General features: G+C 43.8%; 1 protein-coding gene and 1 long non-coding RNA gene across 4 annotated transcripts in view; one reads left to right on the forward strand and one right to left on the reverse strand.

Moving 5' to 3' along the window:
* Positions 1-11,876, forward strand: part of LOC109301947 — a 16,725-nt gene extending 4,849 nt beyond the window's left edge. Inside the window, exons 2-3 of the long non-coding RNA XR_002098665.1 lie at positions 2,994-3,125; positions 10,899-11,876. This is a non-coding gene — a long non-coding RNA (uncharacterized LOC109301947). The remainder of the gene's footprint in view (positions 1-2,993; positions 3,126-10,898) is intronic.
* Positions 1-16,236, reverse strand: part of ACKR3 (atypical chemokine receptor 3) — a 27,276-nt gene extending 11,040 nt beyond the window's left edge. Inside the window, exon 1 of one of the 3 annotated variants that reach the window (XM_019523349.1) lies at positions 16,110-16,236. The gene's annotated coding sequence lies outside the window, so the exon portion shown is untranslated. Of the gene's footprint in view, positions 1-283; positions 475-3,641; positions 3,664-16,109 lie in introns of those variants that run through there. The other 2 variants (XM_019523350.1, XM_019523348.1) reach the window with 2 other exon arrangements.
* Between the last annotated feature and the right edge of the window lie 4,899 nt (positions 16,237-21,135).

The raw sequence follows: 21,135 nt of genomic DNA on the forward strand, positions 1-21,135 counted from the left end.
CCCCCCCCCCCCCCCCCCCCCAACTGGTATCTGACACTCAGTGATCTCGGATGACAGACAAAGAAACTTAGGGAAGAGCCCTTGTCTTGGGGGCTTGGGGAGAGGAGAGCCCAGCCACACTGCAATAAAGCACGTTCAGCTTCCTTAACAAGGATCTGAAGGCAGATCTCCAGCACCCCCCTCCAACCCCTCCAGCCCCAGCCCCTGCAAATTTGCCCCTGTGCCTCCTTAGCCCTCCCCAGCACGCTGAGCTAGCATCAGGGATCAGGGATCATGTCCTTACCTCCTCTTCTGGCTCTCCCTCTCCCTCTCCCCTTCTGCCTGCAGCTGCTGCTTGCTGAGCAGTTTTCAAGAGACTGAGTGCTCCTTCTAGCTGACTCGCTGTTATATACACTGCAGACAAGCGCCCCTAGATGGCAGCTGTGTAAGTAGTTTTCTGCCCAAAACACTTGGGAGAAAATAAAAGGTGTGGGGGAGTGTTGTTTCCTGGCTGGGCGATGCTGCACCACATCCCTGGGAAAGCCCAGTTTGTCTCCTCTTCCCCAGCACATGTGAAGGAGGAGTGGGTGTAATCACCTGCATCCTGCCAAAAGGCGGGGAAAATGCCAAGTCAACATTAGCTTCTCCCCTTAAATCACCAAATATTGATCTTGTCTCAGGTGTCTATAGATCTTTAATCCCTTTAACACACACAGAGGTGCATTTTGTAGCTCTGCTAGAGACTTTTATCCTCACACCATCATGTCTTGATCTGTTCAGAGCCCTCTCCCTGTTCATGGCTTGGCAATACAGACTTTTTGTTGTTGTTGTTGCTGCTGTTTGGCACGAAAGGAGATCATCACTGCACAAAGCAGAACTCGCTTTTTCATGGTGTGCTCATGAACTGCCATGAGCTCAAGGAAATAGCCTCAAAATGTGTGAGATGCTGTCATTCCACTTGTGAAGATGCCCTAAATCCCCCAAAAGTAAACCTAAAAGCTAATGTTCTTTCCCTGGCCCAGCTAAGAAAAATACTTGGGTTAAGTGTGGGACATTTATTTTTCCTGTCCATGAAAAAGAATTGTTTTAGTTTTTACTTTAGTTTTACTTTAAAACTTAAAAGACTTCAGCTTAAAGAAGCTACCTTTCCCTCTGCAGTGAAGCAACAAATGTGTCCTAATTTCAAACATATAAACATCCCAGCAGTGGCTTTTGAGCATCCAAAAACTGAGGCACCAAATGCAGCACTCTTACAAGAGCCTTGTTTTCATAAAGTTTTAAGTATCTATACAAATGAGACCTTAAAGAGTTTCACATTGGAAGCTGAAAATGATTTGTCACTTCTAAAATGTAGACAAGAGGCAGCATTCTAGGGGAAGGATCATATAAACTCAGGCCATGTAAACTCTTCAGACAAGATAAAGGGTGTTGGCTTTTTTTCCTTCGTTTGTTGGGTTTTTGGGTGGGGTTTTTTGGGTGGGGTTGCATGTATGAATAAAAATAAATGTAAAGCAACTCAGAGCTTCACTTTGAGGTCATGCTCTGTAGAGCTTTGCAGAAATAAACTGCAATCTATTCTAGTTCCAATGATTTCCAATTCTAGCAGTGTCCTGCAAAGTCAACTCCATTTATGTAATGTTTAGCCCCACCTCTACTGGTGCCTGGTTCCTAAAATACAAAAGCTTGTGAACACCCAAGAAAAGTGGGTTTTTTAATACCTCCACTGCAATTAAGGCAGATAGAGCTAAGATTGCATGGCTCAGACACTAGAAGAACAGAAAGCCTCAATCATAATAAAGCAGCAACAAAGGGAAAAAAAGATTATTGTCTGGGATAGTTGGGTGGGGAGGCTAACAGTTCTCTCCTGACATAAGAAAATGTTGTACAATCAGAGGCAGTAAGCTCACACCTGGTTTCCTACACCTGCTGCAAGAAAAGATAACACCAAAGACAGGCAACATAGAGTAAGATTCTTGCCAACTAAAGTCATGCTATCACTTTCTGTGTTACTGAAGGTAAATCAGGTCATTCAAATCTCCTGTTAAGCACAAAGGCCACATTTTTACAAAACCCAATCAAAGTATGAACAGACAACATTTTCAGGCATTTGGTTTTGCAACTCAGTTGTCTTTAACAGCTTGCTGTTTTTCTTCCTGGTGGAAGATGTAGTAATCTACCTGCCAACAAACCAGTAAATCCCTTGAGTGAAAATACAAATGGTGCAATGTGAATAAGTACTCTTAGCTGCTGAAGCTTGAAAATAGTGCTGACAGCTGAAAAGGCTCTGACTCATGTACTCCCAGTCCCGGGCATTTATAAACTATGGACAACAAAATGCAGTATATATATTTAGACTATACCATTTCTTCCGCCCAACGTGGGATGTGTAGAATACACACATACACCGGGATTGGGGGGAGGAGGGGGCGCAAAAGTAAAACAGTTCAACAACTTGGGACCAAATTCTCCTCTTTACTCAGAAGGCACCCAGGCACCTTTGTAACGGAGCTCCTGCCTAAACAAGGTTGATAAGTTAGGTAATACATTTTAAGTAGCACATTTTGAAACACAAACACAGAAAGCCTTTAGCACTTCTAAATATCTTGGCATTAGTCACCAGCTGCAAATACATTTTAAATGCAGCTAGCCCCAACCTCTAATAGTGGTTGCAAAAGGTTAGTTAAAACATGTTTTTAAAATATAACCCATTTTTCTGGTCAAGAAAGATCTGGAATGAGGCCTTGGGACTTTTAAGAGATTTTCTGGTGCCAACAGCTATTCTTCTAGAGCAAAAATAAGAAGGGAGCTCAGACACTTTATGTCATGACAGAAGGATCCTTTAAGAAGCAAAGTCTAATCAAGAGACCATGGGGAAGGAGAGCTTATTTAGTATATTGCATATTCCAGGTTTCTACTTAAGAAAAAAAAATCTATTATCCATCAGGACACTTAATTCTTCTAAAAAAAAGGATCTCTATTTTAACTGGACCTTTTACTGCTTCTTCCTTTCCTAGGAAACTAACGGGGATGACCTTGGGAAGGAGTCACCCCAAATTTATGCCAACATGAAAGAGAACAACAGTTGTCCCTTCATGCTAACTGAGTCTGATTATCTCCTTGATGCCTGCATGGTTACAGCAGTTGGAGTGAGTGGATCGGCGGGGGGTGGGTGGGGAACACGACACAACGATTACATGTTATCTTTCCTTCTAGCCCTCAGTCCTGTGTAAATCAGGGAGAGGATAAGGTTGGGGAACAGCCTGAGTTCATGCACATATGTATATTTTGCCTACTGCTTGAGGAAGCTATGCTGTAATGAGAAATGAGAGCAGGGGACTGGGATGGAGGCATTGGGTCTCTCTGCAAATATCCTTTTGTATCTACAGGTGCCCTTCATATCTCTGCAACATGCATACAGAGTAATAGGCAATATATGTTTTTATGTGGAGGTACAACCCAACCTCCGCCCTACTAATGAACAATATATCATTTCCCTTTTCCTGCTTGAATTGTTCCTGGGTAGGGGATGATAGAGCCCTTTGATCTGTAGCTCCAAATTAGCAAAGCATTTCAGCACCTGCTTAACTATAAGCACTTACCAAAATCCACTGACTTCTGTAATTAAGTGCAAAAAGGATTGGGATTATTCATGTGCTTAAAACAAAGCTCAAGTGCTTGGTTGAAGCAGAGCCCAAAAGCTATAGAAAAAATATTCTGGCAGAAAAACATAATCATTAGGTCAAAGAAACAGATAAATTCTCTTTACCTGCAAGGCAAGAAACAATGGATTCAGTTTTATATCTTTTTCCAAACAGCCAGCAACTAGTATCCAGCAATGCACAATGCAAGACTGTCTTGTTCCTGAATCACCTGCAAGTTCCTTCCATACACAGAGCACAACCCTGGCTGTGCCTAGCAATTTTCCAGTTTCCTCCCTTAAGCTATCATTTACAGGAAATGTGTTACTCATGCAGGATAGACAAGTATGTCCCTTTCCCTTATGAAAGCCAGATTGTGTTGGCATTCACAGATGAAATGCTCTACAAAAATTTACAAAACAATCTAATGTTAAATCACTCCATTGCAGCAGTAACAGTGAAAGAGAAGTTGATGCCCAGTCTAGGGTCATTTGGGAGCTATACCGGCAAATAGCCATGATACCAAAGTCCTTGTCTCATTCACATAAGAATTCTGTCTGCTGCTACCTCGACCATGTCAGTCAGTCAGGGATGGAAGGTGATGTGAACCTGATAGAGCTATATTGGACGGAAACCTCCAGTATAGATGCAGTTATACTAGCAAACTGAATTCTTGCCAATATTTTTGCTCGTGGGAGGGTTGTTTTTATGCTATTGGTAGAAAGCACATCTTTGCCAGATTTCATGAGTATACCATACCACACAAGCTTTTTGCCATAGCCACTTGGGAAAAGAGTAGACAGTTTGGTTACCAGTAAGGCATTTCAGTATATAGTTCTAGTGTCTACCAGCTCCACAGACAATGTTGGCATCTCATTGTTTTTCTAACCAAATGAAAAATATATCAGGAAGAACTTCCCTAATTTTAAGAATGCATGCCTAGGGAAACAGTGCAACTTCCTGCATTGGAGGCTTCTAATATGAGGATGGACCCCTGTACACATGGGATGGTTTAGGAACAGTGCATCTATGCAGAGGGTTAGACTAGATGACACTTGAAGACCCTTCCGACTGTCTGAGGTCAGCATCACCATAGGGAAGCAACTGTTAGAGTTTGGGGCTCCCTGGTGTTAGCTGCTGCGTACAAACATATTGATAGGTAGTCCCAGTCCAAACAGTTCATGACTTTAATAGATAAGGCAGGAGGGGATGGGAGAAAGGAAGTGTTATCCTGTATCACAGGAAGAGAACTAAACCACTGAATGACTTGACCAAGGTCAGGCACTGATACTGTGAAAATAGGTAGGGCTTGAACCCAAGGTTTTTTTCTACTACCTAATTGCCTTCACCACATAGCCTTCCATTGCCTCAGAAGAGCAGAACCCTCTACTGCTTGTATTAGAGAAATACACACAAAAGCTGTAATGCGCTCTATCCACCCACCTGCTTCTCCCCTCTTTTCCTCTCCCATCTTCTCCTCTTACCTAGAATCAAGGATTAGAAGCTGTATTTTATGCTCAGGCTTCCCTTTCTAACAGAACATAAAGGAGTGCTGAGTTTTAGCCTGGTCTAAGCAAATACGAAAATGTAACTTGGCACCCACAAGCACTTGAAAGATTTTTGGAGTGATAGGAAGTACATAACAGAAGGGTGGGGGAGTTTTTCAAGACCACAGAAATACTTAAAAGCAACAAATGTTTGTAAATTGCACAACAGGAGGGATGACACAAACCAAAGACAAGACTGTGCAGTGTCACGCACACATTTGTGTAAGAGCGTCTTAAAGAGAGAGATGTCATCATTTATCTGGAGACAGAGCATAGCACTCTAGCCAACACTGTTACTCAGATCCGAAGCATAAACACACCCAGCAACCAAGTCTCTCTTAAACAGAAAAACAAAGCAAAAGCCTGAAGGAACACAAACGCATAGGCAATAAACTGGAATTGAGGCTCCATGGAGCTGGTACAAGGAAGTGAAATAACCTCCCATGATCTTTATAATAAGAGCTGCTGGGGCACCGTACCAAAAATCAGTATTAATTTCCTCCTTCTTATAAACCGGCTCATTTTCTGTTGTCTCCCTGTCACAGACCTTATAATGTGAATGTGATGATGGATGTGATGATGGAAGAACAGTACAAATGACCAGACTAATAAAAAAGAAATCACTACCTAAAGAGCCATTTCTGTAAAGATCTTTGAGGAGAGAGACTAAAAAAGTAGTAAGACTTTATCCAGGTCAATAATTGCTGTGGTGCTTTTCAGAGTCATTTTACTCTACAGTAGAAAATAACCCATGTCATTTAATACTAAGCCAACATCTAAATCAGGTTAAGCAGCCACTAACAAAAGTCAGGAAATCCAAAGTTAGTACTGTTCTCCTGTCTCACTCATGCCACTTGGGATAAAAGAGGTATAAAAGCATGAAGTGAAGGTGGAGTGTCAGTTGTAACATTGAATTTCCTGGCTTTTGTTGGTTAGCATTAAGACCTTAAAAGCAATTTGATGCCTCTTGGAAAATTTCAGACACATTCTATTTAGGTTTTGTCCTATAAATTCCTACTGTCACAATCACCAGAGTGGGGTAATGCTAACAAAGATTAGCCACCAACATGTTTGTTCAAGGGGCAAAATAAGTGAGACAGACCCAGAAGCTATTAGTAGCCCTGAAACTGACCTGTGATAGTCAGTGAGAATATCTACACATGCATTAAATGTGCCATAATTACAGTGCATTGTTTAGTACCTGTAATAACAGATACTAAACTTAACACTGTAATCAGCAGTACCATGCAGTAGTGCCAGCTCACTTCTTTTATGTGATGCTAACTCACAGTAGACTAAATCTACTGAGCATTAGCACATTTACACAGCTTTTGCCAAGATGTGCTAATGATTAGTCTACTGTGCTTCTAGTGTCTTGTGTAGACATGCCCAGAGTAGAGCTCCTAGGCAATTGTAGTTTGCAAACCAGCCCAGCTCAGGATGCTGTCTAATGCAGATCTGGGAACAATTTTTCAAATTTGGGATGAATATCCCATATTAGGGCATCCTCAGGGACATGGGGTCCCAACCCTGAAATGGGGGACCATTCCAGAAAATCCCAGGCAGTTGGTCATTTTATTCTAATCTTGCTCTGAGCACTTGTATTATTATCATCATCATCATCTGTATTAGAATAGCATTTAGAGGCTTAAAGGCCAACAGAGATAAGGACCCTAAAGCACTAAACCTTACGCATAGTAATAACAGTCCTTGGTCCAAAAAAATTACAGTGTATATAACCAAATGTCACCCAGTAGATCAGTGGCACAGCCAGGATTAGAATCCAGGGGAAGACCTATACCTGGTATAAATCATCATAGTTCCATTGACTGAGGAGATGGGACAAATTATGCCAGCTGAAGATCTGGCCTCTGGTCTCCAGACAACAAACCCAGTGTCGCATATGCTAGCTAGGCCAAGCCCCTTCGCTTGATAGATGAGCTGGTGCCCAGCAGCCCCTTTCTTCTGCTGAATTTTTATTTATTTCTATTACCAGTAAAGCTGCGCACATTGGTGATGCGTAGGGGGTGCACATGCACCCCCTGAGATTGGTCACACACCACCTGAGATTGGCCACTGCTGATGCTGCCAGCAGTGTCTACGGGTGGTCACTGGTCACCATTACCCCCCATCTCACCACCGATACTGCCGGCAGTGTCGGTGGGCAGTCACCGATCACCAGTTGACGCTCACCACCTCTCCACCCGCTCCTCCTTCCCCCACCGCCAAAACTGCTGTGGCTGGTTCCCGCTCACTGCTGCCATGCCCCTGCTGCTGCTGCCTGCAGGTAGTCACTGTGTCCCCCCAGCCTCAGGAGGCACAAGGCGTTTATGGCTGCACATGGAACAATAAGGCAAAGCAAGTCTAGTGGAACTGCCCACATTCCTTGTTCCCACTGGAACTGTCCGTTGCAAAATGACCATCCCCTTACACTAGAGCCAAATAGACTCTGACATGACTATTAGAGGGCATGTTTGTTGTATCTACTGTCCTTATTCTGTTTGCCTTAATCCAGTGATTCTCAACCTTTTTTGTACTAGGACCCATTTGTAAACATCAATGGCCAGTCCTGACCCAGTGCCCCTCACTCCCAACCTGCTGTCCCCTGCCCCCAGGCCCCAGTCCTCCAGTGTGCAGAGTAGGGGATGGGTGTGTGGGGCATGGAGGGCCCCAAGCAGCCCTTCACAGCCTGGAACTCTGCCAGCCAGCCAGCCAGGGAAAAGCTAGTATTTCCCACCTTTTTCTCCTTTAAAGGAGAATCCATTTTTAAAATTCGTTCACAACCCTTTCGTATATTCTTGCGACCCACTTTTGGGTCATGACTCATGGGTTTAGCCATGCTACTTTAATTACTTTTGTGTCCTGCTCTAAAGCCCTCTCCTCTCCTTTGTACCCAATGAACTCATTTTCTAAAAGACTGTGGTAATTTTGGGATCAGAGCTCAGTGCCCAGAATCAATCAGATTTTTAGAAGAGCTCAACAGATTTGTAAGCAGTGTCGCAGGTACGACCTGTGCCACACTGAAATGAGAGCTTAGGTCCCTGAAATACCGACTCTTGGGGTTAGATAGCTGGACCCTCAGCGTGTCCTGCTTACTAGAACAGACCCTCCTTTCACCTGCCATGCCTTGTTCTTGTATGTTGTTGGGAGGGTTTCTTGTCATCAATAGGAGTCTCACTCTGGTCACACGCAAGGTAGTTCTGTGGGCCTCCACCTCCCCATTAGTGATTCTCTTAATGACTAATTCATTAGTCATTAAGAGAATCAGCTCATCCAATTAATTCCATTGGCTCATCAAATCACTCTCAATTAATTAGATGCTAGGTCCGTCCATCAAGCAAAGTTCTCGCTTTTCTAAGGGTGCAAATCACACAACCTAATTCATTCTCAATGGTTGCTTCCCACCCCTCTGACCCAACGCTTCGGAGCCTGGAGCCACAAGCCTCCCCCTCCTTGTCTGGTCTTTCTTATGGTGGGCACCTGTTCACTTCCTCAGGCCCTGATCAAGAACGAGAGATCCTCCCTCTCTCGGTCCAACTCCGTGGTGGCTTCCTGGGGCCTTCTCTCCCCTCCCCTGCTCCCAGGGCTTTGGTACCCATTGCCAGGTATTCCTCCAAACTCCTGCATCATGGAGACTCTCCCCTCACCAGTTTCATGACATTTGCAGCATTCTCAGGGCTGTGCAGCTCTGCAGTCCATCATCCCGTTGCTCTCTCTCCTCCTTCTGCCTGCGCTGGATGTCTGGTTATGTACTTCGGGAGGTGCCCACCATAAGAAAGACCAGACAAGGAGGGGGAGGCTTGTGGCCTCGGGCTCTGAAGTATCCGGTCAGAGGAGTGGGAACCAATGTCTGTTTATACAGCCAGCTCTTGGGTGTCCTCCAATATGGAGGGAACAGGAGCTTACAAATTGGGCCCCCTACTTCCTCTGCCATTTAGCCACCGCCACCTTCCCTGTAAGAACACAAGAGCTCCAGCCCTTACCATGCTATGTTATTTCCCCAAGGTACCAGAAGCAGGGTTTCTCAGGGCCCCTACTCTCAGGTTCCACTTTGGAGGGTGCCTCCTGCTTCCACAAGGTTGAATGATCACTGTCACCAAGGTCTTTAAAAGATCAGGCCAGCAGCACCTAAGGTAAAGTTGACACCAGAACCCCTACCACCCAGTACTAGTGCTGAACCTTGGTGTTCCCAAACCTAAATACTAAAAATCCCAACCTCACAAGATTATTTTAAAAAGTGTGAGGTTTTTTCCCCTTCTAGTTTTAGGAGCCTTGGTTTTGGAGCTGCTCTTGTAAAAAGTGAGCATGGAAACTTTATTTTTAAAAACACACAAAAAAGTCTTATGTAATTACAGGACTCCAGGGACTGAGGCCTTAAAAAATAATACCAAATATCTGGGAGACTTAAAGTTTGTAATGCTGTGAATGCTTCCTTAAATATGTATACTACCTATATGATTTGAGTCTCTTGAGTAGGGATTAATGTCACCCACACACATCAACATTTGTACTTTACAGATAACAACAAAAAGGAATAATGATGATTTATAGACAAAATGCATATATTATTACATGTATATCAAATCAGTGGTGCAGCCCATGCTTTGGCTCTACTTTCTCTTTCTTTCATTATAATTTAGTTTAGCAGCTGCAGCAACCCATGCTAGAGAGGTTAATACTTGTTTCCAGCTGCCTCACAGGACACTTTCCATCAATCATGAATGGAATTGCAGCTATGTCATTTTTAGCGAGTTTCCAAAAAAGCCAAATACCAGGTGTGGCAAGCATTCCAATACACTATGAAGACAGAGAAATCAATGTACGTTCTTAATGCAAGGACTTAATGCAAAGACTGCATACAAAGACTGCTTTAAAGAAAAATCTATTTTAGCGTAATTAAGAATATAACCCGTGTAGCTAATAATTATTGAACATAGTTCTCTTCTTCACAGTTCATTTCCACTTTACTCATCTTCTGCTAAGTAAAGATGTAACCTATAGGTGTTATTTGTGGCTTCATAATCTAGTCTCATAGACATTATTGCAATTTATTGAAAAGGTACTGAAGTGTGACTCTGTGGAAGATAAAATAAGTCTTTGAATGAGAAATCCTGCTTTCAGCAGTTACTGCAACTATCAATGAAGATATAAACATTAGTTTTAAAAATTTTCTCCTCCAAACTTGAAGGCAGTTGCCTATGATTGTGAAATACAGGACACAGAGACCTGAGCAGTTCCTTTTGGTCCTTTGTTCCTAATGAAAACATTCTGGCGCATACATTTAGACAGTAGCATAGCTAAGGCAGAATAGGGGCACTGAATGGGGAGAGGGCACAAACATAGCAGCCACTGTGCTGCCTGCCCTCCTGCTACTGCCAGCAACACAGGCACTGATGCTGCCACCTCCCAAGGTGCAGAAGTGCCCAGGATGGACATCTGCATTTGGATGAATAGCATACATGGACAGAAGCCAGCCTATAGAAAGCTCAGTTCCAACTTAGCATAAGCAACAAGTGATACAAAATAAATTAAGGTGGCACGGCATGGGGCCATTAGACAAACCATGCTGTTGGTCTCTTGGCCTGGGGAGTCTGGGAGTCAGAGTATCTGGCTTCTGTTTCCAGTTCTGACCAGTGTGGAGAGTGGTTCTCTAGTGATTAGTCACCAAGTGGACCAGGCTTCCTAGGGTCTTCTTCTAGCTGCCACTGACAAGTCACATGCCTTTTCTTTCTAGTTTCCTTGCCACAAACGAAAGGACTCAACTCACCCTGAAGGATGAACTAAACTGTGAGAGCTTCAGTTTAACATCTCCTGGAAGAACAAAGAAGAAAAGAAGCAGCAAGTTCACCCTCTAAACAAGTTTCTGTTTGTGCTGCTCCTCTTACCTCACAGCAGGCCACACAGATGGATAAGACACACACCTGTCATTATCGTCTCAGCTGCAGACCCACCAACCCAACAGGTTTATCCTAATGCTGCAGTTCTACAGGCTGGCTATGAAGAGAATCACAGCCCTCTAGGGAAACCCACAGAGGACTGACTTGTAGTTACATGTTAGGACCCCTTATCCAGCACGGTGGTTGAATTTCCATCCCTGGAAGTGCCAGTCAGACAAACACTAGTTTGGGACAGCTTGGACACAGAGGCTCCCGCCTCAAGCAAAGAGTAGGACTAGATGATCTTCTGAGGTGCCCTCCAGCTCTATTTTTCTATGACTTTCCCCTGCTATCCACATCGCAAGCAGGGGCAGCCCAGGTAAAAACCCTGGTAAAGAGTGTAAAAGCCCTGGTCAAGTGCTCCAGCCATTTGATCTGCCTGGAGACATCTCAGCTCTCTGAAGCCTCTAGCACCCTGGAGAAGGCAGCATCTCAAAAGGTCCCAGAGGGCAAGATGCACAGGAGGAAAGGATAAATGGCAATATCCAACACAGCAGAGAGGAAATGCTGGTGAGAAAGGGTCAGCAAGGACCCTAACGAGAGCCATTTCAGGAGAGCAGGCTCATTGAGAGCCCAAGTGGAGTTGTCCAGGGTGGGGCAGGGGAGAGGAGTTCAATCCATGTCCTGAGGGGGAAGAAAAGAGAGAAATGTTATTAGAATAAGCAGGTGTGATCAAGGGCTGGCATCTGAGGGCAAATCAAATTGTAATATGCTTCCACTGTTAGGGGAAGGGACCAGGGGCCTATCAGTGGCAGAGGGGGAGGCCAGAGTTGGGGTCAGTATTGGGACAGTGGAGATGGGAAGGTGTATGGGAAGACATACCCCTGCTCAGTGACTTCCACTTCCTTGTAGCCTTGTTCAGGGACCTCCATTTCCTCATGCCCTTGCTCGGTGACTTCCATGTCCTCATACCCTTGCTCCACCACTTCCATCTTGACCATCTCCATCTCTCTGAATGTTTCCCCTACTCGCCTAGCAACCCCCTGCTCTTCCATTTCCATGGCACCTGCTAGCACTATGACATAGCCAGGTTCCAATTGCTCTGCTAACACGTCAGCCCCAGTAGCCCCATTGATAGCTGGCAGGTTCGGTATTGCAGAGCTTGGGGTAAGGTTGGCTGGCATCTGAGAAGACTCACCTATTTCCCAGAAATTTTTAAAGGCCGTGTTTTCAGGCTTGTTTGCTAGGGAGGGATATACCAGAGGCCTTGCCTTGTCTGAGCCCTAGCTGGTCTGGGAGATCCCCAAAGCCAGTGAAACTGTAGACTGGTTCATATTGGAACTTGGACTATATAGTAACTAGTGTCAGACCCACCATTAGGGGAATGTAGAGTTAGACTAGTACCCCCTGTGACTACCTACTGATCACCCCTTTTCAGGCATGGAGCAGTCCACATGGTCCCCCTACAAATCAAGTCTCTCTCACTCCCACTTTCCCCACCTGACTTTTCTGCCACACCTTGATATCAGTGGGAGAGGGAATTGTACCATGCCAGCTGGCTCACCTATCCTCAAAGGTCAGTCCTTGACCATACCTACCTGTCCTGACACCACTGCACCTAACAGGATGAAGCAGCCTTTGCGGTCTCCTGGCATGTGGTCTCCCCTCTGCAATGCCCTATAGGGTTTGTTACCTGTTCTTGCTGGACTCATTCCCCTATGTTCTCTTCCCTCAGCATCAGCTGGGTCCTTTCCAGCACCAGTCTCTTCCTAAATCTCCCTTCAGCCCCAATTACAGTAGAGAAAAGGGGGAACGATCAAATCCAGCAAGTAGTTTCAGTCAAAAGTGGAATATTTAGAAAAAGTCAAAATGTTCAATTTTAACACTTTTTGAAATTAATTATTTTTGTTGCAAACCCAAATTTAGCTAGCGTAAGACATTACATTTGGGAGGACACATTGGGGGAGATGGTTCTTTGTTTTTTACATGCAAGAAAGAAACATTATCTTTAAAAAAAAGAACAGTTTGTTTTCCAGGATAAATTCAGGAAGCTGAACTAGTGATGTTTGAGTTCTGAAACCTCAAAGTACTTTTGTTGGTTTATAACATCAGTCTGTAATGACACTGTATCCAGCAGGACATCACAAGAGTGCTCTACTTTTCTGTTTCTTTTTAAAAAAAAGCAAGAATAAAGATTGTTTTACTGGTCTTTCTCAGCTCTTACACACAAAGCCATAAAGGCAACACATTGATCGTGCACATCACACATAAATACATATCTGCCCTCTTCTATACAGCATACAAGGGACTGCAATCAATAAATTTCATTTTATGAGAAGTCACAGCTAGGTGTAGAAGTCAGTCCTTGAGTTTCCTCAAGTGAGGGCTCTTTTATGAAACCAAAGGAACGGCTTAGGGACTCTGTTGTACTGAACTGAATCCACGAGCTCGTTACAATGTCACTCTGTCTTAGATATCCTGTAGCAGAATCTTCTTGGAATGTATTTTGGTTCAGACTTGGGTCAACGACGGTTGACTTGACCTTAAAATAAATCCAGGCAATTTCAAGCCAGCAACCCATTGACTACTGTTTGCAATATAATAACGGGAGAGATTGAGCTCAGATAAGTCTAAAGTTAACATAAATTTAAGGAGAAAGGAAAAATATTCATCCACTATATGATAAAGGGGAGGTTTTTTATGTGGGCAGAATTCAGAGCATTCTGAGTAGCAATTTTAGTACCACATATGGTAAATGCATCTTGATTCTGTTAAGTAGTATGCTGATGTCTTAACCAGGCTGGCAGTAAGACAAGAGGTATGGAATTGTATGGGACTTTTTGTTACAGTGACTGGATGGGGGTCCTTTGTTTACATATAGGCTAGTTTTTGTGAGAGGTATTTTATATAGATCCCTAAGGAAAGATCTCAGAGGACATGCCTTAAGTACTCTGTGCACGTGTGTGCAATAACTCTAATCATTTTGTTTTATGGTCAGGCAACCAAGGGGGAAAACCTGACCCTGTGGAAGCCAAGAGGAGCTGCCCCATCAGCTTAAATGGGGACATGATTTCCCCTTCTTTATTGTGCATTTTATTTTTGTTGAATAAAGGTATATATAAACCATCCATCATGTACCAGTTCCATATTGTGGAGATAATGGGAGATAATCTTTTCAACAAACAAGTGAAGTAACGTAACATTAAGGCACTGTATTTTCTCCCCGTTTGCAAAATATCAGCAAAAATGTTGATTTGAGATACTTCATATTTAAATCCTTTATCTTTTATTCAATCTACCTATGACAGATTTTTAAGTGATTACTCTTCTGAGAAGCAAAAGAAGGATAAAATAAAACCCTTTACTTGCACAGGTACAAATCAGGAGTAATTTCAGCAAAGTAAAACTGCCATAGAAAATTGGGTTCTCTGTATACAAGAAAAGAACTGAAGATACTAAAAGCAACAAAAAATTAACTCAGGCTTGCTACCATGCCAGCTGACTCAGCTGAGGGCATGCCTTAAAATCCAAGCTAGGCTTTCTACTTGGACTAGTAACCCATCCACTTTTCAATGAGAATGCAAACTAAACCTTGAGTGCTGATAGTCCTCCAGTGCCCTCCCTTCATGCTCAGGGAATAGACAAATACTTCTACAATTCCCTGGAAAAGATTCAGAGCAGTTCAGTTTACTGCAGCAGAAGGATCCACGGGATGTCCCCCAGATGCCCTACCAAAATATACAGGAAAATGCAGCATCAGTAAGGACACAGCAAGCTGGAGAACATGGTTCCTCACACTTGGACAAGGCTAATTCAGAGGCTCAGACCTTGGTACTAATCACCCAAGCTTACTTTGTGGAAAAGACTTTCTAAGGCTGCGTACATGTAATGCACCATTACACTACACTTGTCATTTTCACTATGCAAAATAGCTGTAAAACTTTATTATATCAAAACAGCAGTGTTTCCCATTCAGTTTGTGCTGGAAAGATGATCAGGCTGGGCAGTGTTGAATAACATTTTTCAGGCCTAAGCAGTCTATCAAATTAGCATGGGTAAAGCATGCCCTTTTCTGAAGCTAATGGCACACAGGAAAGTGATGTCTGGCTGCCTTTGGCTCCCCTGCCTGAATAACCAGGTACACATTCACAGCTGCCTCACAGCTGTGAGCTGCCATCAACCGAAGTCCAGTTTCTTACCTGTGGATCTGAGACACCTAAGCCACTCTGCCACTGGGCATCAAAGTGTACCACATCTACCCAAACCCTGTAAGCAAGAAACAGACCCCCTCTACAAGTGATCTGTCCTAGAACATCTGCAACTCTTCCACTACTACTTGCATAGCTCCATCAGAGCTAACAAAAATACAAAATGTCTGCACGTCTCTTTGAAAAAAAGTCTAAATGACATGATGTCTCATCTACCCCAGTGATTAGACTCCTCTGATAATCCATGGAACTGCACCATACTACCATGGGAAGATTTCCCTTCAAAATTATAGCATGGAAAAAGCCTCCTTATGGTTTCATTTTACTGGCTATGTCAGTGCCTATTGTTCTGTAATAATCTCTTTTACACAATGCCACATATGCCCTTTTTTAACCTGAGCAGGGAAACTATTGGTATGTTTTTCTATTAAAAATGTGTTTCTACTAATGCAGCTGTATTCTAAGCAAAGGTGTCATTTACATTAAAGCATAAATTATTCTACTACTTTTCCATTCCTGATTGACTACACAATTCCTAGTTATATGGCATAACACCTGAACCTGAAATATATACACTGAGACAAAGCAACAATAAGGGTTTAACAGTACATCAGGATTTTACTTGTTATTCAAAGAGGTTAGAATTGCCATTGTAACACTACAGAGAATCTTGAAATTTTCAGAGGAGATAAAATATGTTTAAGGAATGCAGTGCTCAAACTCAGCATTTCACATGCCTGTATAGTTTAAACTGTTGATAACTTCAGTACTGACTCAAGCTAAATCTTAACTAATTGGGATTTTTTTTACTACTGCCTGAAATATAGCGTGAAAATTAACACATTAAATTGCAATTAGTACTGTTATGCATCTCACAGCAGTTGGTGCTTCATTCCAGATGTACATTACACTTGAATATTCACAGCTGATCAGCCTTCTAGTACAGAAAATCACAGAACGAATCTTTCCTTGAGGGATAGAGGTACGAATGAGAAACTGTTAGCAAGCTCTCTACATCCTTATCCACACTCTATAGAACATTATTTTGTTCTGAGAAATGCAACACTGCATCAATATTTGGTTTTAAAAGTTACTTTAAAACCACCGTGGAACACTGAGTATATCCAAGATATATTTGAAATATAGCAACTAGCATACTAAATCAGACCAAAAATCCACTAAGCCAGTATCTTGTCTCAGGCCATAGCTAACTCCTACTGCTTTGGAAGGTAGTTTTTTTGGAAAAATCTGCTGCTAGGGAATGTTATTTCCCAACCCAAATAAATTAGAGGTCAGCTTGAGCTTATACCTTGAAAGAGACTTTACATTACATTATACTTTCCATTATCTTTATAATAACAGGGATTGCCTTGTTCTCCCGACAAATTTCCAATTCTTTTTTAATCCTGCTAAGATCCTGTAGCAGCAAGTTCCACAAGTTAATTCTGTATTGCATGAAAATATTTCCTCATCAGTTTTGTATTTGCTGCCTTCCATATTCATTTAGCATCCATTTAGTCTTACAGTGTAAAAACAGCTTGCTGTGACAGGTGTAGCTCTAGCCAATTATGGTTAGAAGATGCTGCCTGTCTAATGCACAGAGAGTCACATCACAATAACACGTAGTCACAGTTGATACCTTTGTTCGCAGTCTTGGGCCCACTCTTATATTAAGGCAAGAATTACATTCACTGAACCAGATTAAAACTGTTTTAAAACAATTCAGTTTGACAAGCCATCCTACATCAACACTGGGAAAACTACGTCCTGTGGTTCTCCACCCATCTTAGCCCAACACTGACCAACAAAACTGTGCTTAAACTCAAATTAGTCTAAACCACAGGAACTATGGAAAAATGCAAGGGGGCTGCATAAGCACAGGAAGGAACAATCCTCAATCTTAATATATTTTCAGGTTTGTTTTATTGTTGTTGTTGTTTCTCAGTTTGCCATGAAAGCAAAGCATTTTTATAAGCATAAAGGTAGCCCTTTTGCTATGTTATGGACTCCCTGATTCAAATAGACACACTGCTGCCCCAGGAGAAACATGCGTCTATAGCAAGCATAAAAGTGTAATTTATCTAACTCCCATCTTTAAATGAGTATTAAGTCATCCATAAACTATATAATACCCAGAGTTTTAGTGGACTTAGATGACTACTGTAACAAGGAGAAAGACGAGCGTTACGTTTTAAGATGTCTGGACGCAATGGAAAGCTAAACAAAGAACCTGTGTCACCTCTTCCCTTTTTATACTAGCAAGCTGACTCTACCTTAGAACTCTGAGGGTAAGCAGAACACTTCAGCTTCTAGGGCTGCCAATCCAGCACCTTTCAACAACACTGAATTCACTGGAGAGGAAAGAAAGAAAGAAAAATAAATGTAGTTGTTTTCAAAGTGTTATATTACTGATGCACAGAAAAGTGGGGGAGTCAGGTTCCCCAAAGAGTAGCCTTCTTAGTAGGGGAATGGTCTTCTTCCACTAAAAGATGTTAAAAAAGTAAAGCGTCAGAACCCTCACCCTAATTCTGATCTCAGTTGCAATAGTGAAAAATCAGCAGTGAAGTTACACTTCTGATTTACATTATTGGGCCCATTTGCCTTTGAGATACTTAAAATTCCTGTAAAATTAGATGTCATATTATTTATATATATCTTATTTATATAAGATAATGTTTGAAAGGGGACAGGAACCATTTAAGAATTGTAAAGGAAAGTCAGATTTACTGGGTTGCAGTATGAATTTAATAAGGCAAACTCAATGCTAATAAGACATTGACAGAAACAAACAGCAAAGTAATGTATTAACTCCTACTTGGACAGTGAAACAATTGTATTTATAATTAGCACTACAAATGCCTTCACTCCTTACAGAGATTTTTATAAACAAAAATTGTGCACTTAAATTGTAACTAGCATCTGGATTTTGTTTTTTCTTCCTTTATTTTTGTTTGGCTGCCTAACAAAATAACTTTACATAGCTAAATGGAAACTACACATTAATCCTGGAAATCTCCCTTGCCCACCAGTAGAGTTGGTTGGAAAATTTCCAAAAAATCCTTATTTTTTGTTACAGAAAATGTGTTTTCCAAAATACCTGAGATTTCCAGGGGAAAATATTGATTTTGTGGAAATATTTCAATTTTCCAGCAAGAAAATCCAATAGACTGTTTAGTTCCATTTCAGGCTGACATTACTTAGCAATCACCTGAGCTGCCATCAGTGGCGATGTGTACACCCCCTGAGAGTGTCGGCACACCCCACTCAGACAATGAGCAGGGGGGCAAGCAGGAGTGCCGGTACCCCCCCTGTGAGTGCCGGCCAGGGAGCGGGAGTGCTGCAGCTGCTTCCAGGAGCACCACAGCTGCTTCCCAGCCAACGTGATCGGCCATGGGAGACTCCCCCCCGGTCAGTATGATTGGCTGCAGGGGACCCCCCCCCCCCCAGTTGCTGACTGGTCGCTGCAGGGGAGCACATGCCCTCCCTGACTAAGGTGGTACCAATTGTCCATGGCTGCCATAGTGCCTTATGGGAACTGCTGCTTGGATACCTCATTCTCCTGGATGGGTCAGGTTCCCAGATCAGACTACATTACCCATACTATATTTACTTGATTCTAAAATGAGGGTTTTTCCCTGCCAATTAAAATTTCCCCCATTTATCTGTAGGATCAGAGCCTGCTGCCTGCCCTCCCACAGCCTCTGCCTCCCCTCAGCCGCTCCTGCTTGCAGCCTCAAACCCCTTGCTCCCACTCTCATCACCTGTCTCTTCCTGGAGATGCTCCCTGACTCCCACCACCCACTGTTTACCTTTGGTTTAGCATTGCAGGCTCCATCCCTGCTCCAGCCTGGTGTACTGACCATGTGCTTGCTCTGGCCCCTGCCTGATCCATTGGCAGTGGTGGCCAGGGGCCCAAGGTTTCAGAGGAGGAGAAATGTGGGGGGGGAAAGGCTGCAGGAGGAGAGATGGGGGGAAAGGGGACAGAGGGCCTGAGGCTTGGTGGGGCAGAAATGCTAGGGGGCCAGACACAAGGTGACATGCAGTGGGGGGGTGGTACTTGGAGACGGACAGGCAGCAGGGGGAAATTGGGGGGGGCTTGACCCCCCTACACACACACACACTGCCTGAGATCCTTACTGCCTCCCCCCTCACTGCCCTCCCCAACTGCTTGCCCCCCCATTCATACACCCCCTACCACTGCTTTCCCTGATGCAGCAGTGGTGGGAGATGAATTTAAAATGACCCTCCATTAATTAAATTCTATACATGGAAAATTATAACAAATTTATACATATTCCATGTATAGTATCTAATTATTGGAAGGGTCATCATAAATTCAGGGCTGTGTTGGATTCAGGTAAATATGATATTACAATATCCCCTTTGTGTGAGCAGTTGCAGTGCATCATTGAGGTCTCACCATCATAGTGTATATTGGGAAATTAAATGGCTGGAGACCTCAGAAGTCTGAGCTGGGCCAAGCCACGCTAGCTAAACTACCTCTCCCATGAGATACTGGAGCAGCTCAGGCAGATGCAGATTAACAGTGAACCAAGAAGAAACAAAATATCTCAAGACTGCAGACTATTTCATTAAATGGGCCTGTAATAGAACTGGTGCTCCTGGGTGGTTGTGATGCCCCCTGATGGCCACATGGCTCCTGCTCTCCTCTAACTCTAGGTTATGCTCCCTTTTCTCCTTCCTGCCATGACTTGTTCTATGTTAATTCTGGAAAGGGAGGCTTCCCAAGGGTCCCAGAGACAGCCCCACTCTGTCTTTCTGCCAGTGGATCCCTTTTGGACCATGCTTGTCCTCAAAATAGCCTTCACACTAGGTGTGCCCCCCCACCCCAGGGGCACCTGTAGCCTTATGGGATATTCAAGGCCTCTGACCTCCCCTACAGTCATGCTTATGCCTCACAGATGTTAACAAGAAATCATCTCAGTGGGTTTACAGCCCAAATCCAGCCTCATCCCTCTATGCCTTCTTGCCTCATCCTTTTTCTGGTCTAGCCCCTCACAAGCACTGGGCCCCTGCCCCTGTCTCTTGCCTCCCTGGCCCTTGGTCCTTGTTCTGCCACTCTAGGGCCCCTGACCCTGTCTCTCTCTTTCTCTGTCTCTGGGCCCATGGCCATGGTTCTCACCTTCTTGAGCTATCCTGCAGCTTGAACCCTACCTCCAGCAGGATCAAGCCTCTCTGTGCCAGTCTGGCACTACTAAGACCTCCTTTTCACTTTCTAGTTTCAATCTAGTCTTCCGGTATAACTGTAAACCAAAAATATAAGTCTCTGGGCTGAACTAAAATTCTAACCCTACTGGCTGCATAACAGATTTTTCCTCCTCCTGGGTCACTGAGTCTGCAAGCCCCTCAGCCCTTGCTTCTAGTTCCCAGGTGCAGCAGGACCACAGGCATAATCCTCAGTCTCAGCCATCCTACTGCAGAGCTCTTTCTGCTGTGACCTCCAATGCCAGACTGACTGCTTTGGCACAGGCCCTGATCTTAAATGCCATACAAGCCCTGCCCCAGGCAGCTCATGTGGGGGGAGGGCTGCCTTCATGTAATCAACAGTCGGGGATGGGGGATGTCCTGTGAGAGGAAAGTGTGTATCTGTGCGTGTCTGTGTCCATGAGCAGAAAGTGAGAGTAGAGTGTGCATGCCTGTGTGTGTGTACATTTGGCCATAGAGGGGGCAGGGAGCAGGGAGAAGAGGCAGGCATGTGCCCCTCACCTCAGCAGGGTCCACCCAGCCTCCTGCTCCAGCACGAGGAGATGAAGGGGTCCCTCTCCATCCCTGCAGCTCAGCTCCCATGTGGGGAGGGGGCCTCCAATTTTGTGCTTGCCAAGGGCCCCAGTACTCCTTAATCTGCCTCTGCTTACCCCCCCCCCCC

The sequence above is a fragment of the Gavialis gangeticus genome, unplaced genomic scaffold, assembly GCF_001723915.1.
Source record: "Gavialis gangeticus isolate Ggan-Ray unplaced genomic scaffold, GavGan_comp1, whole genome shotgun sequence".
Lineage (NCBI taxonomy): Eukaryota > Metazoa > Chordata > Crocodylia > Gavialidae > Gavialis > Gavialis gangeticus.